Source organism: Typopeltis vanoorti, chromosome 10, assembly GCF_054136105.1.
Source record: "Typopeltis vanoorti isolate ZY-2024b chromosome 10, IOZ_Tvanoo_1.0, whole genome shotgun sequence".
Lineage (NCBI taxonomy): Eukaryota > Metazoa > Arthropoda > Arachnida > Uropygi > Thelyphonidae > Typopeltis > Typopeltis vanoorti.
The window spans coordinates 94035356-94050732 of record NC_143558.1 but is presented as its reverse complement, the minus strand read 5'-3'; the positions used below and the strand labels follow the sequence as shown (position 1 = coordinate 94050732).

Here is a 15377-nt window from a genome sequence, read left to right as displayed (position 1 = left end):
TTTTTATTGAAGATGCATATTAAATATGGAAATAAACAGTATATAATAAGTAAAGCTGGTATAGAAGGGATATAACATAAAAGCTAATATAATATATTAGCCTTTATGTTGGTTTTAAATTTCAAATATTGATACTTTTATTTTTATGATCCAAAAAAAAAAAAAAAGTGAAGATTAAAAGTTATATAATCTGGGAACCCTGCTGTCTAGAGACCAAATATATTTTTTAAGCCACTTCATGCTTCAGATAAGCAAGGTAGTGGTCTCCTAATGAAATTCAACTACCCCCTGCAGACTTTCACATATATCCATGTCTCAGTGGGATGTGAACCTATAAGTGGGAAAGCAAAGAAGCTATTTGCTCACTCAACCAGGACATTGCTTCTGCTTTTTCTTTTTTCTCCTCTCTCTTTGAACTCTCCTTTTGTTCTATATTCCATTCTGGATATAAACAAAACCTTCAAGTAGCAGTTATCTGTGATATACTTACAAGTCATCCCAACTTTCAGTTTCAGTGGTGGTTTCAGTTTCAATGGCACTTTTCTTTTACAAACATGAATTGTCATATATACTAATCAGAGTTGAGAATACTAGTTCTCTTTATGAGAAATGGTAAATTACAATTATAAAATAACAATTTTTAGTTTGGAAAATGTCAATGGTAATTAATCTAACTAATAGTGCAGGGTTACATGTATAATAAGATATGATTTCATTTTAAAAACATTTCACTTTTATTTATAAATTAAAACAATGAAAGAATACTAAATGAATTCAGAGAACCGACCAAAGCTTCTAACCTAATGTCCAATCCTCACCTTCTCGTGGTGAACCCTGTTACATATCTACCTGGATACTTAACGAACGAGGATGGGCTGGCAATTTGGGATTTAGCCGACCAAATGGAATTCTTACTGGCTTAAACCACAATACAAAATGATGGTACAACATGACAGAATTTCATGACGGCTGGGGTGTCTCCAAGTTAAACAAGATCTTTTTTTGTTTCCAGGATGAACAGCAAAAAGTCAGCTACTGGAACAAATCCTAAAACACACCCGAACTCAGTATAACCAGAGTTCAAGATCAGTACTATCAACATAAGAAGCCTGAATGGAGCTAGCTGAGGAATTGGTTAAGTACCAGATCGACATAATAGGGGGTGACCAAAACAAAAAGACAAAAACTGGTGAGATCTTTCTGAGCAATAAATACAAAATGTTATACTCAGGCAATGACAATCAAGGAAATGGAGTAGTCATAGTATTCAACACTAAATACGAGACTAATCTTCTGGAATGGCAGACAATTTCAAATAGAGTGATGTGGGCAAATATCAGAATGGGGATATGAACAATGAGACTTGTTTGTACCTATGGTCCTGCAGAAGATTCTATTAAGGTAGAAGTGGGGGAATTTTTTAAGGCTTTAGAGAAAGCAACTCATCCAATAAAAAAATGAAAAGTTGGTCCTTGTTGGGGATCTAAATAGCAGAGTAGGAAATGATTGTTAGACATGCAAAAATTTTTCGGAAAAATTTGGAGAAAAGAGCAAAGCTCATAATAATGGCAAATACCTATTGTATAGTTTGTCCACCGTTTGTGGATCTCTCTCTCCTTGGCATTTTGCCAAGAATCGTCGATTCATGCTGAAGGGGAGAAAGAAATGAAAGATGTACGAATTGGTCACTAACATGCGAAATCACATGCTTTCTTGCTGTCGCCTACTAGTACTAGCTTGATTTTTGTTGTCGCTTTTTTGCATTTTTTTTTATTATTAATTTGTATGATGGATCCAGTACAGTCAACAAGTTCTGTTGTTAAACGTTTCAGTAGCTCTTGCAAAAGAATATTGAATAATGTGCTGACATTCTGTGAAAAAGAATCGTCAGAAGGCCATCTCCATCGTTCCCCTTTCTCAAGTCATAAAACATGCAAGTGCAATTGCAGGTGTATCGGGGTCGACTGTTAAAAGAATTCGTAGAGAATCAAAAGGTGAAGGTAAACCAAAATTTGAATCTCCTAAAAAAAAAAGCGCCAGAGAAAGAAAACCATCAAAACCATAGCTTTGAATGATTTTGATGTAGACGTTATAAGAACTATTCACAAATTTTATGTGGTCGAGAAAAGAGTGCCGAAATTGATTCCTGTGCTTAAAGAAAAAATTAATTTTCCTTGGAAAAGTGAAACTTTAAGGAAAATACTTCATGAAATCGGATTTTGTTTTAAAAAGTCCCAGAATAAAAGGAAACTTATCATGGAGCGAAGTGACATTGTGTTATCTAGAACGCAGTGTTTTAGAGCAATAAGACATTTCAGGAAAGAGAAAAAAACAGATTGTGTATCTAGATGAAACTTGGATTGATAGTAATTTAACTTATGGAAAATGTTGGCAGTCTCAAGAAGAATGTCGAGTGTTACAAACCGGAAATGCCTCGCATCGCATAATAATTTTGTGTACGGGTGGAGAAATGGGTTTTTTACCGAATTCAAACTTACTATACAAAGCCAATTCAACTACTGGAGATTACAATGGGCAAATGAATTCTGTGATAAAAGTGGGCAGAAGAAAAACTGATTCCAAACCTTCCTAAAAATGCTGTTGTTATAATTGATAACGCTTCATAATCACTGTATTCGATTAAACAAAGTTCCAAATTGGTCTAATAAGAAGCAAGTTCTTATGGATTGGCTCTCTGCAAATAACATTTCTCATTCCCCAGATATGCGAAATATTGAATTGCTTAATTTGGTCAAAAGAAACTCTCCCACAACTAAACTATTTAAATTCGACACGATGCTCAAAGAGCTTGGATTTCTAGCTTTTGAGGCTACCACCATATCATTGCGATATTAATGCTATTAAGTATGTTTGGGCAGAAGTGAAAAGTTTTATTCACCATCGCAACGTAACTGGAGATATTGACATGTCGAAACTTTTTTAGCTTTCAGAACAGTCAGTTGAAAGTATTACAGTTCAAAACTGGGGAAAATATTGCTCTCATGTCACCTCATTGGAAAATATGTATTGGGACAGAGACGGAATTATCGAAGAATTATGCGAACTTTTGGTGATCAGTTTAAGTGATGGCGATTCGAACACAATTCAGATGACTCTGAAGATTAAAAGGATTTGATAATGGTATTTTTTTCCAACATTTTTTTTTTTTTTGCATGGGTTTGTTAAGAGTCGCAACAAGTCATAAATAATTAATCGGTTTCGGACATTAAAGTGTCTCAGTTCTCTCAACTGTAAGTTTAGAATATCTAAGTTCATGTGAAAAAATTTCTGTTTTTCTGTATAATTATTTTTATTTTATAGAAAACTTTCTTAAAAATAAACTTAGTTAAATTTTTATTTTATGCTATACCTTTTTTAATTTTGTTAATACTCTACGTACATTTTTCCAATGGTTTACAAGCAAAATAGTTATACTTTAAAAACTACAATGTTCATAAAAGAAAAGCTAAATTTTCCGACCTGTAATAATAAACTCATCCCAGAAGACAGATTGATTACCCTATTATCGGAATGGATTCTCCTTTTTCTAACATGTGCAGAAGTGTCGAGGGATCTCTAATCGTTGGGAAAACTATATTTCTGCTCAGAACATGGACTTATTATTACTAACACCATGTTCCAACATAAAAATGTGCACAAATTCACATGGAGAAAAGAGGCAAGGAATAAGAAAGCCTCATTGACTATGTTATTCTTGATAGTGATGCTTTCTCTCTCTCTCTCTCTGGTGCAGGGCACCAGTGTGTATAAAGGATCAGAAGTGATCACCATTTAGTCTTGAGCAGGATAATATTGAAAAGAAGAACATGTAAGAAAGTTTTAAAGCAAATTAAAGTCGAGCAGCTCTCAGATGTGAGCTGTAGACTAAAATACACAAACGTTATTCAACAAAAAATGAAAGAGTTTGGGAACAGGAACCAAACCTTGGAGATTCAGTGGCAAGCATTGAAGAAAACTGTTTGATTCAGCCACAGAGATATGTGGTGAGGTATTCTGCAAGGATAGAAAAATTAGAACTCCATGGTGAACACAGGAGGTTAAAGAGGCATTGAAGGAAAAAAAGAAATCATATCAAAAGGTGGAATAAGTCAGCTTGTGCTCTTAGAGAGTACAGAGACAAATGTAAGAAAGCTAAACACTGTGTAAAACTAACTAAACAAAAGTCATGGGAAGACTTTGGTAAGAACATAGAAAATAAATATCAGGAAGGTGGCAAAATATTCTGGAGGGTTCTGAAAAAGCTTAGAAATGGAGGAAAGAGTGCTTAAAAGGAATTAGAGATGACAAAGGGGACATGAAAACTGGTGAAAATGATATCCTTCATGTATGGGGTGATTACTTTGAAAACACTCTATAGGCATGCATTCAGAAATACATATCTGTACTTGAAGAAGAAAAAGCCATCAAAAGCCTGAAATGTGGAAAGGCAGCTAGAGTAGATGATATTCGAAATGATCAGGTATGGAGGTGTAAAAGTTTTTCAGTGGTTTCACTACATAGTTCAGAAGGCCTGGACAGAGGAATGAATTCCTCTGTTTGGAATAGAGTTGATTGGAGTAGAGCTCTCGTAGTACCCATGTATAAAAAGGGAAATAAAACTGAATGTGAGAATTACAGAGGTATTTCTCTACTGAGTGTTTTCCTGGTAAGATTTATGCAATCATATTTGAGAAACAGTTGAGATGGATTGTAGAAGAGAAGCGTGGTGAAGAACAAGCTGGATTCAGGCCAAATAGGGGCTATCAGGATCTGATTTTTACTTTTCAACAAATAGTTGAGAAATCATGGGAACATAACAAAGATTTGTATTTAATCCTTTCTTTTAGGCTTACACGGTGATCCGAATGCATTTTTGAAAATTATGGAGACAACTACCATGTTTGAATAAAAACTTTAGTTTAATATAACTAAAATCTACATTCGACATTTCGACCTTTATATCAAGGTCATCTTCTGAAGCATACAACTATACACAGGAAACAAGCTATACTACAATCAAACTGGTTTGTTAAAGACACTGACCAACCGCTACAACAATTGTTGGCCTGACTCTGCTGAAAAAAAAATATAAATAAATAAAAATAAAAAATTTATACATCAATGCTAGAGTCCTATTATTAGTGTTGTCTACTATATACGTATATTAACACCATTCCAGCCAGTTGGTATGGAATGGTTTCTAATACTAGCTAAGGATTGGCTAGAGTCCTGACTTATGCTGGATCTTTCATATTAGGTAGGCTGAATGTATGCTATCCAGATCCTTGGAATTTTCATGCCATCTTTGTTGTTGATATTTGGGTGGTTTATCAGGATTTCGCAGGATTCCTTAAATTTCCTTTCGTACCAGGTTTTTGTGCAGTGTAAGGAGTAGGTGCTTTTCCAGTTGATAGAAAGAACACATTAGACACATTAAATATAACTATTATGGTGAAGCGGGCCTCTCAGACCATGCACTCAACACCTTACACCAAATCAACAAATAAGACTAAAGCCTTGGTCTTATTATCCTCTTTATGAACTGGAACAGTTTTTGCCCTCTTTCCACTCCTTTGGAACTTGGGCCAGTCTGAGACTCGTGTTAAAGAGATAAGTTAAATCTGTTAACTCCCTGGAACATTCCCTCAAGACATGTGGTGATACCATCAAGTCCTACAGCTTTATTGACATTAAGTTTACTCAGTTCCTTATATACCTCCTTATTTACCATCAGTGGCTCTTTCCACTGATCTCAAGTTCTGCATTCTTTACATTCACAATGATGGAATGTCTTAATGAATTACTTATTTAACATCTCTATTATATCCTCCTCAGTGGGTATCAGTCACTGACCCACATCATCCTTCCATAATCACTCTTTATTGTACTGCTGCATATCAAAAAAACTTCCCAGGATTACTTTTGCCATAATTTGCTAACTGCTGCTAATATACTGCACTTTTGCTACCCTTACTAAGTGCATCATCTTTCTTGCTTTTTGTATTCCTCATGCAACTGATTGCCACTCATCTTGTGCTGCTCCCACAATGCATTTTTCTTCCAGACTGCATGCTTCACCTCTTCAGTCAACCATTTTACACCAACCTTATTTAATCTTCTTTGTCCTTTAGAATACGTTCAGACATTGAATCTGCAAGTTAGTTCCTTAATAGAAACCAATCAGCATTGTGATCACCTTCTAACCCAATTCCTCATTCCATGATATAGCTGCAAGCCATTTCTTGAGTTTGTCATTATCACAATCCTTATAATTCTACATATATCCCTTTCTCATAGAAGTCCTGATAAGATTTGACACCTCCTTTACAGTCAAGTCCTGTGATGAGAAAATCAAATCCAACAAATATGACAAATCCCACTTCTCAGATCTGACTCCTCCATCCTCCCCTCTCCCCAGCCATTCCTATATCATCACTGATCTTACACCTCTCCCAACACCGAAATGTTATCCCCATATTACTAAACCATTTCACTCCTTTCTTATACACTCACACTTCTCCCTTTACTGTGTCCCCTCATTTCTTTGTCTTGTGTTTATTCTCTCTCTCTCTCTTCACTTATGCTGCTCACCTCTCCATTCACCAGTTTGCCCCTCCATGTGGGACACCTGTTCGTGGTGGAGGGGGACCTCCCAGTGATGGTACTGGTCCTTTTCATTTTTATTCTTTTTCTTTGCTTTTCTTCCCGTATTCTTCGCTATACTTCTCCTGAGTCTTTTTCACTATCCTTTTTTCCAGACCACCATCACTGGGGTCCAACAGCCTGTTGCTGTTTGCCGTGCGGTGCAACCCATGGATATCCAGAAAGGGGAAGGGGATCCTGGTAGGCTTGCACTACTTTGACCCCTGCTTCAGCAAGACGGAAAGTCCTGGATGGCCTAGCCAGGATCAGTCAGCTAGTGGGCTTGCCTACAAGACTCAAAGGTGTTGCAGTAAGTCTCTCGCCCCATGGTCCGGGGTAGCCCTGGTGTTCCACTCCTGAGTGCAGTCATTGCTTGCCAGGCAGTGGGCATTTTTAATCATTTATGCTACAGACGAAAAACCAATAGGGAAAATGTCACCCTTCTTTATCCAAAAGAGGTTTAGGACTGGCAGGACCTCCCAAAACTGTTAACAAATTGCGTTCTGGTGATGTCCTTATGGAAATATTGTGTCAGCAACATTCTGAGAAACTACTTAGAGCAACAACAGTGGGTGGAATAGAAATTACAGTAAACACCTCATAAAACACTTAACTACTGTATAGTGGAGTGATATCAGAATGGGATCTCCTTGAAGTTCAGAACTTAAAGATCAAGGAGTGACAGGTGTGAGGCGCATCCTGATACATAGGGATGGTTGCCTAGTTCCAACCAAAAACATCATCCTTACTTTTGATACACTTAAGCCTCCAACATCTGTAAAAGCAGAGTATCTCAGCTGTCCTGTTAGAATGTACGTTCCTAACTCACTGAGATGCTTTAAATGTCAAAGATATGGACATGCTCAAACTGCTTGCTGTGGTTCTACTATCTGTGCTCGATGTGGTAGTAAAGAGAATGATAAACAAATCTTGCTGTGCAAAAAAAGCTAAATCTTACAATCTGCCCCCCTTTCATTCTTCCACTACTTGCGTGGGACGTTGAAGAGAACATATATGGAAGTGATCACTTTCCTGTTCTCTGCACAATGTCTTCACAGGAACCATGTCCACCCACACAGATACCCATATGGAAAATTGACCAGGCTGACTGGAACACTTTCTCTCATCTTGCAAAATTTAATGCTGATACTATCAGTCAAACGCCTATCATTGAAGTGGTAAAATGTATAACAGAGTGCATTGTCCAGGCAGCAACAGCCTCCATCCCAAAAACATCATCTCGGTTTACACTCTATCCAGAGCCTTGGTGGAACCCAGAATGTCAGGCAGTCAAAAACGATCAACACAGAGCATGGGATATATTTCGTAGATATCCCACCACATCAAACCTTATAGCTTTCAATTGTGCTTGAGCCAAAGCATGCTGTGTGAGGCATCGGAGTCAAAAACAATCATGGATCCAATTTACTACATCGTTTAATCAAATGACCAGTCCAAAAATTATATGGGATAAAATCCAGAAAATGAAAGGCAGATATAGAACACATTGTTTGTCTACCTTACACCATAATGGAAGTGTTTTTGCTGATCCCAAAGCCATTGCAGACATTCTGGGAGAAAATTTTGCTAGAATCTCAGCAACAGCTTCATATCCTACCTGAATTTTTAATTCTGAAAGAACAGCAAAAGAAATGAAGGCTAAATTTTTTTTACCAATGTTCTTGAGCCATACAATCAGCCATTTGTTAAGGAGGAACTAAAAAAGCTCTCCTACTATCTCAGCCTAGTGCAGTAGGGCCTGATGACATCCATTATGAAATGATAAAACATCTACCATCATCTTCTATGGATCTCCTTCTCTTACTATACAATAGAATACTTGCAGAGGAAGAGTTTCCAAATTCTTGGCATAAGTCAATTGTCATTGCTATCCTAAAACCAGGAAATGATCCAACACAAGTAAATAATTATTGACCCATTGCTCTGACCAGCTGTCTTTGTAAGATACTAGAAAAAATGGTTAATGCCAGACTTCTCTGGTATTTAGAAAGCAACAATCTTCTCTCCAATACACAATGTGGGTTCCGTAGACATCGCTCGACTTTAGACAATTTGGTTAGTTTAGAAACTTGTATAAAAGGTGAATTTCTGAAGCAAGAACACCTTTTTTTTTTTACATGGAAAAAGCTTATGACACAGCCTGGAGATATGCATATTAAAAGACCTCTATAACCTAGGTCTTAAAGCACACCTTCCTGTATTTATTAAAAACTTTCTTTCCAGGTGAATTTTCCAAGTCAGAGTGGGAAATACGTTATCTCAATCATATCATCAAGAACAGGGTGTTCCCGAAGGCTCTGTCTTAAGTGTGACACTTTTTGCTGTCAAAATTAACTCGCTCACCGAACAGCTTCCTCCCACTGTAGACAATGCTGTATATGTTGATGAGACTTCACAATTTACTGCCACTCCCATAACATGAGGATAATTGTAAGACAACTTCAGCAAGCAATTGATCATGTTTCTCTGTGGGCTCTTAGTAATGGGTTTAGGTTGACAGAGGTGTACGCAGAAAAAGTTGTCTGTGTACACCTCTGTCAAAAACGCACTCTTCACCAAGATCCTGAATGGGATGCACTATTATTCCAGTAGCTACAGAAACCAAATTCTTGGGATTGATCTTTGACAGTAAACTTACATTTCTAGCACACATTCGTCAACTACAAGAGAAGTGCAAGAGAGCATTGAACCTTCTTCGCACTCTATCCTCTATGGAGTGGGGTGTTGTTCGAGCTTCATTGCTCCATCTTTATCGTGCACTTATATGTTCAAAATTGGATTATGGGTCTCAAGTCTATGGTTCTGCAACACAGAGTACCTGAGATGGTTGGATTCCATCAATCATCAGAGTATATGGATAGCTACCAGTGCCTTTTGCACGTCACCTACTCGGAGTCTTTATGTTGAAGCAAATGAACCAGCTCTATCACTTCGAAGGAAACAGTTGTCTCTTAATTATGCCCTAAAGATAGTCTCTCCCAGATCATCCTACATGGATTAGTCTTTTTTCTCTGCACTGGAGAGCTCAATACCACACACACTTCAAACTGCCGTACGTCCTTTTGGTATGCATATTAAAGAGACTATGCAAGCTCTTGGTATAAATGTTGACAACATTGCCTGAACATAACAGCATTCCTCCATGGCAGGTTTGCACACCATCCTGCAACCTCTCACTTTGTCAGCTACAGAAATCTCATACTCCATCTGTCTACCTCCAATTGTTTAATGCACACAGAGCAGCACACTGATTTCTTGCTTATCCATACTGATGGCTCAAGAATTAATACCTCTGTTGGCTGTGCTGCTGTGTTTCCTGACATTATCTCCAACCAGATCCCATGTGATTGTAGTAATTATACAGCAGAGTTACATGCCATTCAGGCATGTAACTCTGCACTTGTTCATATAAAAGAGAACTTTTACCAAAAGTGTATAATTTATATACAGCCGAGTTACATGCCATTCAGGCATGTAACTCTGCACTTGTTCATATAAAAGAGAACTTTTACCAAAAGTGTATAATTTTTACAGATTCATTGAGCTCTTTACAGTCTATCTCCTCTCTTATGCATAATCCACATCGAGTACTTTATGAGGTGTTACACCTGTTTCACAAAATGAAAATCCTTAATTTTAATGTTCAGTTGTTCTGGATTCCCAGCCACATTGGAATTAAGGGAAATGAGGCTGCAGCTGCTAAATCAGCTCAATCTTTCTCCACTTACTATATACAGACTACGGACAATTTATACAATCAAAGCTAATTGCTCAATGGTAGGAAGCATCAAACAAATTATATAACATTAAACTTGAAATCAAACATTGGCATTCTAGTCAACGAATGAAGAGAGGAAGTTGTTCTCACTAGGCTCCACATAGGTCACAGTCACCGTACACATTCGTATTTACTGCTAGCTAATGACCCTCCCATGCATGAAAAACGCATTATACATCTCACTATTTATCATATGCTGGTAGAGTGCCAGCACTTTGCACGAGAGAGAAATGAAATTTTTGCCTACCTGGCCAGACCATATACACTTAGGCAGATGCTGACAGACTGGGACAGATTGCATGATGTTTTTAATTTTTTTACAAATAATTTATACAAACACATTTGACTGTAATTTTGTTTATATATAAATACTATATTGCTTCACTTAACTTTTGTACATATATATATTTAAATTATATGTGCAGGAGTTGAGTACTAATGTATTATTCATTAGGTTAATTTCTGACCAATCGTGTATTTCTGTAGCCTTGTGTTACCTTGTTGTAATTTTGTTAATATGTAAATACCACACTGCTAAACTTAATTTTTATGATACATAATGTATAATAATTCCTCTTTATGTATTACTGTATGGCTTGGTGCTGTACATGCATTTTGTTTATTAACTTATATTGTTGTCTAATTATGTACTGCCTTAAATGCTGTGGTAATTTTGTTTATATGTAGATACTACATTGCCCAGCTTGACTTTTGTGCATACATATTATTTACTAATTTTTTTGACTAATTATGTATTGCTGTAGGACACCTTGTATATTTGTGTAATCTTATTGCGATTTTGTTTATATGTAGATACCATATTGCCAAATTTTATTTTTATGCATGCATTTTGTATAATTCCTTTTTGCCTATTTATGTATGGCTTTAAAAACATCTGTTATAATTTTAACTATATGTGGATACTGCATTCCTTGGCTTGTACATGCATTTTGTTTATTTAACTTGTATTATTGACAATTTTTGTACTACTATAACCTTTAACCACAACAACACAGGTTATAACCTATAACCTGTGTTGTTGTGCCCTCTGCAGCAATTCTGTTTTTATGTAGGTGCAGCTTTGTGGAACCTAATTTTTGTACAGGCATATTGTTTACAATTTTCTTTAACTGCTTATGTGTAGTTGTAACCTTACTTTGGCACAGTATGACCTTTGTAGTTTTAGTGCCACGTTGGTTGGTTTATATAAACTATAAACCAACCAACCAACCAATCACCAGTTCTACTACCCTTATTTTCTGTCCTTGTGCATCACTTTGTTGCTTCTTCAAGTCTTCCCTTCACTTCAGTCATTACTCTCTCTCTCTCTCTCAGCAAGTTTCTCCAACTGATTCATACCAAATCCATTTAAACGTAGTCCATCTCTTATACATCTCCATGAGTCCCTCAAATTCATCCAATGCTTTCACAAAATGAACTCCTTTTTCCTTACAACTATGCTACCATACCATTCACAATCTTTGCTTGCCATCTCAGCTCATCACTATCATACCTGGACAACATGCTGTGACTGACTTTTCTACCACACTGTAATCTTTTACTCTCCTCAACCACCTCCATATTCCTTACATTTTCCTTGTTGCCAACCAAATTATTCATGTCTACTACTGTCTCTTTATTCAGTGCTTCAGTCACTCTGCTCATTCTACCTCCAGGAAAACAAACATGCACATTTTCTCTTATCACACTCTAATCATTGAATCACTGGACAGAGCTACTTTCATATCATTTGATATCTCTTTCAAATGGCCATCTTTCATCCTGTTCAATTTTATTTTCAATTTATGGTACCACCTATAGATATCGGACCATTCTTCCTCACATTTCCATGCAAATCTGTAATTCTCATTTCATTCCACATATGTTTCATCTCTTGCTTTATCTTCAACTCTGCTTTCATCTTTTCAGTTCCTTTCTTGCTGCCATTTACATCAATTGCACTCTTGCTACCTTGCATACTAATGCACTGACAGTCATGCCAGCTGTTTTACCATTATTGTCAGTTGCATTATCTTTCATGCACATTACCATACCGTCACCCATTGCTTGTTTCTAACTGCATTCATGTTCTCCTGTTCTGGCTTTTACTTGCTACTGCTTGCATTCAAAGACATCTTATAATTCATAAACATGTTACACTTCTTACATACCCACGCTCTCTCATCTCTGCTATTAATCCTCTCCACATAGATATTGATGGCATTCATGGCACCTTACCATTTTCAAAAAAAAAAATCTGCACCACTCACATTCATCTTTTGTGCCGATCTATGTCTCACTACCATTTTGTTTACTCTCAAAGCCACGTACGAAGAAAGACAAGTGAAATTATTACACAAATTTTAACTCAACTGAGTGCTGTCTACTAATCACAGCAATCATGCAACAAAATTTAATAGACAAGTTACCGATATTGCTGCACAAGAAATATAAAATTTTAACTTATCTTTCTACAGTTCTCTCAGTGATCATCTTGTTAGTTATTCCATATAAATTTATTCAACTGGCATGTTAACTATACCAGCATTACTTATTCCATTATCTATTGAATTTGCCATCTTTACTAAAAAAAAACTGCCTTAAATAGCTGAAATATTTTACTTGTTCTATAGATTCTCCACTGAGAATGCAGGTGATGTTTTCGGTTTTCCTGCTCATTCCAGTTTTTTTTTTAGTAGATTTTCATACAAATTTTGTCATATCAGTTAATCCTAAAGGTGCTATCCAAAAATTCGGCGTGTTTAAATAGCATACATGAATTGGTTGTAGTACACCTTCTACCGTTATAAGGGATGAGCTGTACTCTTTGTGAATCTGTATGCCAACAAGCTGAGAGACTGCATGCTTGGGTCACATGCATTTTTATAGTATTGTGTTTTACTGGTTCAGTGATTTTCTTCAACTGAAATGGTGGATTTTAAGGAGTAAAGAATCTTCATCAAAAATCACAACACCAGAAAAATTGCAAAAGTGTGAGGCTGTCCTTGTAGATTGTAAGTGAACTATTCATGATTTTTGTGAGACCATAGGACTGTTGTACATGACCCAGTCATACAATGAATGTGTTCTCCACATGACAACATACCCATTCACACAACAATCATTCCTCATCCTTACTCACCTGACCCTCACTTCCTCTGACTCTGTTCTCTTCCCCAAGATGAAATTCTGGCTAAAAGGGCATTGTTTTGACACTATTAAGGAGATCCAGACAGAATCGCAGAAGGTGCTCAACACAGTCATACTTGAGAACTTCCATGGAATCGTGGAAAAAAAACACTGGGATTGCTGTAATATACATGCCTAAGAGGACTACTTTGTTGGAGACAGAGAAAACTAGGAGTTAGGTAAAGTAATTTTATTTTTTTAAAGGTCAGATCCCCAAACTTTTGGTTAGCCCCTTGCATACTGGATTTTTAGATATTTAGCATCATCTGCATAAAGCAAAGAGCTGGATTAGTCAACTCACTATAGTGAACTCTTTAGAGATCAAAGGAATACTTTTGTTTTCTATAGCAGATAGTTATGGCAAATTTCACGTGGCATGGCATTGCTGCTATGGTACTTCGACTAGGATCTGTTGGTAATTTGTTATAGTGAGAAAATTTGCTGTAGTAAAGTCTGTTAGTTGTATATCCAATTTTGTTTAATACAACTTTTCTTCATAATATAATTAATGTAGGTGACTAATATCAATTGGGAAAACAGAAACTCACTTCAAGTTTCTGTTGACTTGTGCTGCCTCAAGTATTGATATGCCCAGATCACATGGCTCTTAATCCAAAATAACATCAGTTTTTGCATTGCCTTTATCTTATCTGATTCTTTATAGAGTAGTTTCCTCAATTTCTGTGATATTTTAGTACATTTTGCCACAATAAGAGTATTTATCTCTTCTTCCCAAAGTCTTCTGGTAACTTGTAAGCCTATTATTACACATAATTTTGACATTTTTCTATAACATGCTGACAGAAATCCAATAGGTACTTGCCATTAGTATTAACTTTAGTCTTTTCTTCAAATTTTCCTAAAACATTTCTATATTTTCATGATTATTTCTGGTACTGGCTTGGTTGACTGAGCAGTTAGCATGTTTACTATCCAATTTATTACACGGATTTTTGAATCCCATTATGGCATGGTTGTTTTGTAAAGGTCTTGACATGCTAAATGAATTTCATTGCTTGGCATGAGAAAATCACTGTTTATTGAATGCCTGAAGTGGTTTGAAAAAATTTGATCTCTAGAGTAAAATTTACAGATTATCTATGAATTATCTAACCCTTAACCCACTTGCAGTGAGTTAAGGGTTAGATAATTCATTAGCTGCTCTGTCTAATGAATCAAAAAAGAACAACTTCTTGCGAAGTAGAGCTTTCTTTTTAAACCTTAGTCACAAATAAATCCTGTTGCTCAATTTTTCATTTCTAAATGTTTACATCACTCTACTCGAAATTGCCTGCATTATCGTCTTTTTTTAGTGTTGGACACTATAGCCTTCCTTCCTTTCTGTCATCACTGTTTCCTGAATATAACAGTTATTATTTAGCAGTATCTCATCTCTTTTAGTCTTCTTTGTCTGGGTAATAAAACCAGTTATGTCCATATAGTACTTATCACATTGATGGTGCCTATTTTCACTTCTGCTGAGGTTGAGTTTGTTCTGGTATCTAACTTTCAACTGTTCATCTTGGTTTCCTGATAAAAACAACAAGGGCCTTGTTTAACCAGATAATGACCTAGAGCATGTAATTTTATCATGTTTATAAATCTTAATATAAAATTTCTTTTAATTAGTTTGTTGTGGTATTAATTACTTAGTTTATTAGTCGGCCTATATCTTACATAGTGCTGAATCCTGTAAACAATTTCTCTCATTAATGGAATAATTTCATTCCTGGATATGAGACTATCA

The 15377-nt window shown here is 36.2% G+C and overlaps 1 protein-coding gene across 4 annotated transcripts in view; it reads left to right on the top strand.

Annotated features, from left to right (window-relative positions):
* Positions 1 to 15377, top strand: part of Sec23 (transport protein Sec23) — a 410761-nt gene that overhangs the window by 325554 nt on the left and 69830 nt on the right. The window lies entirely within an intron of this gene.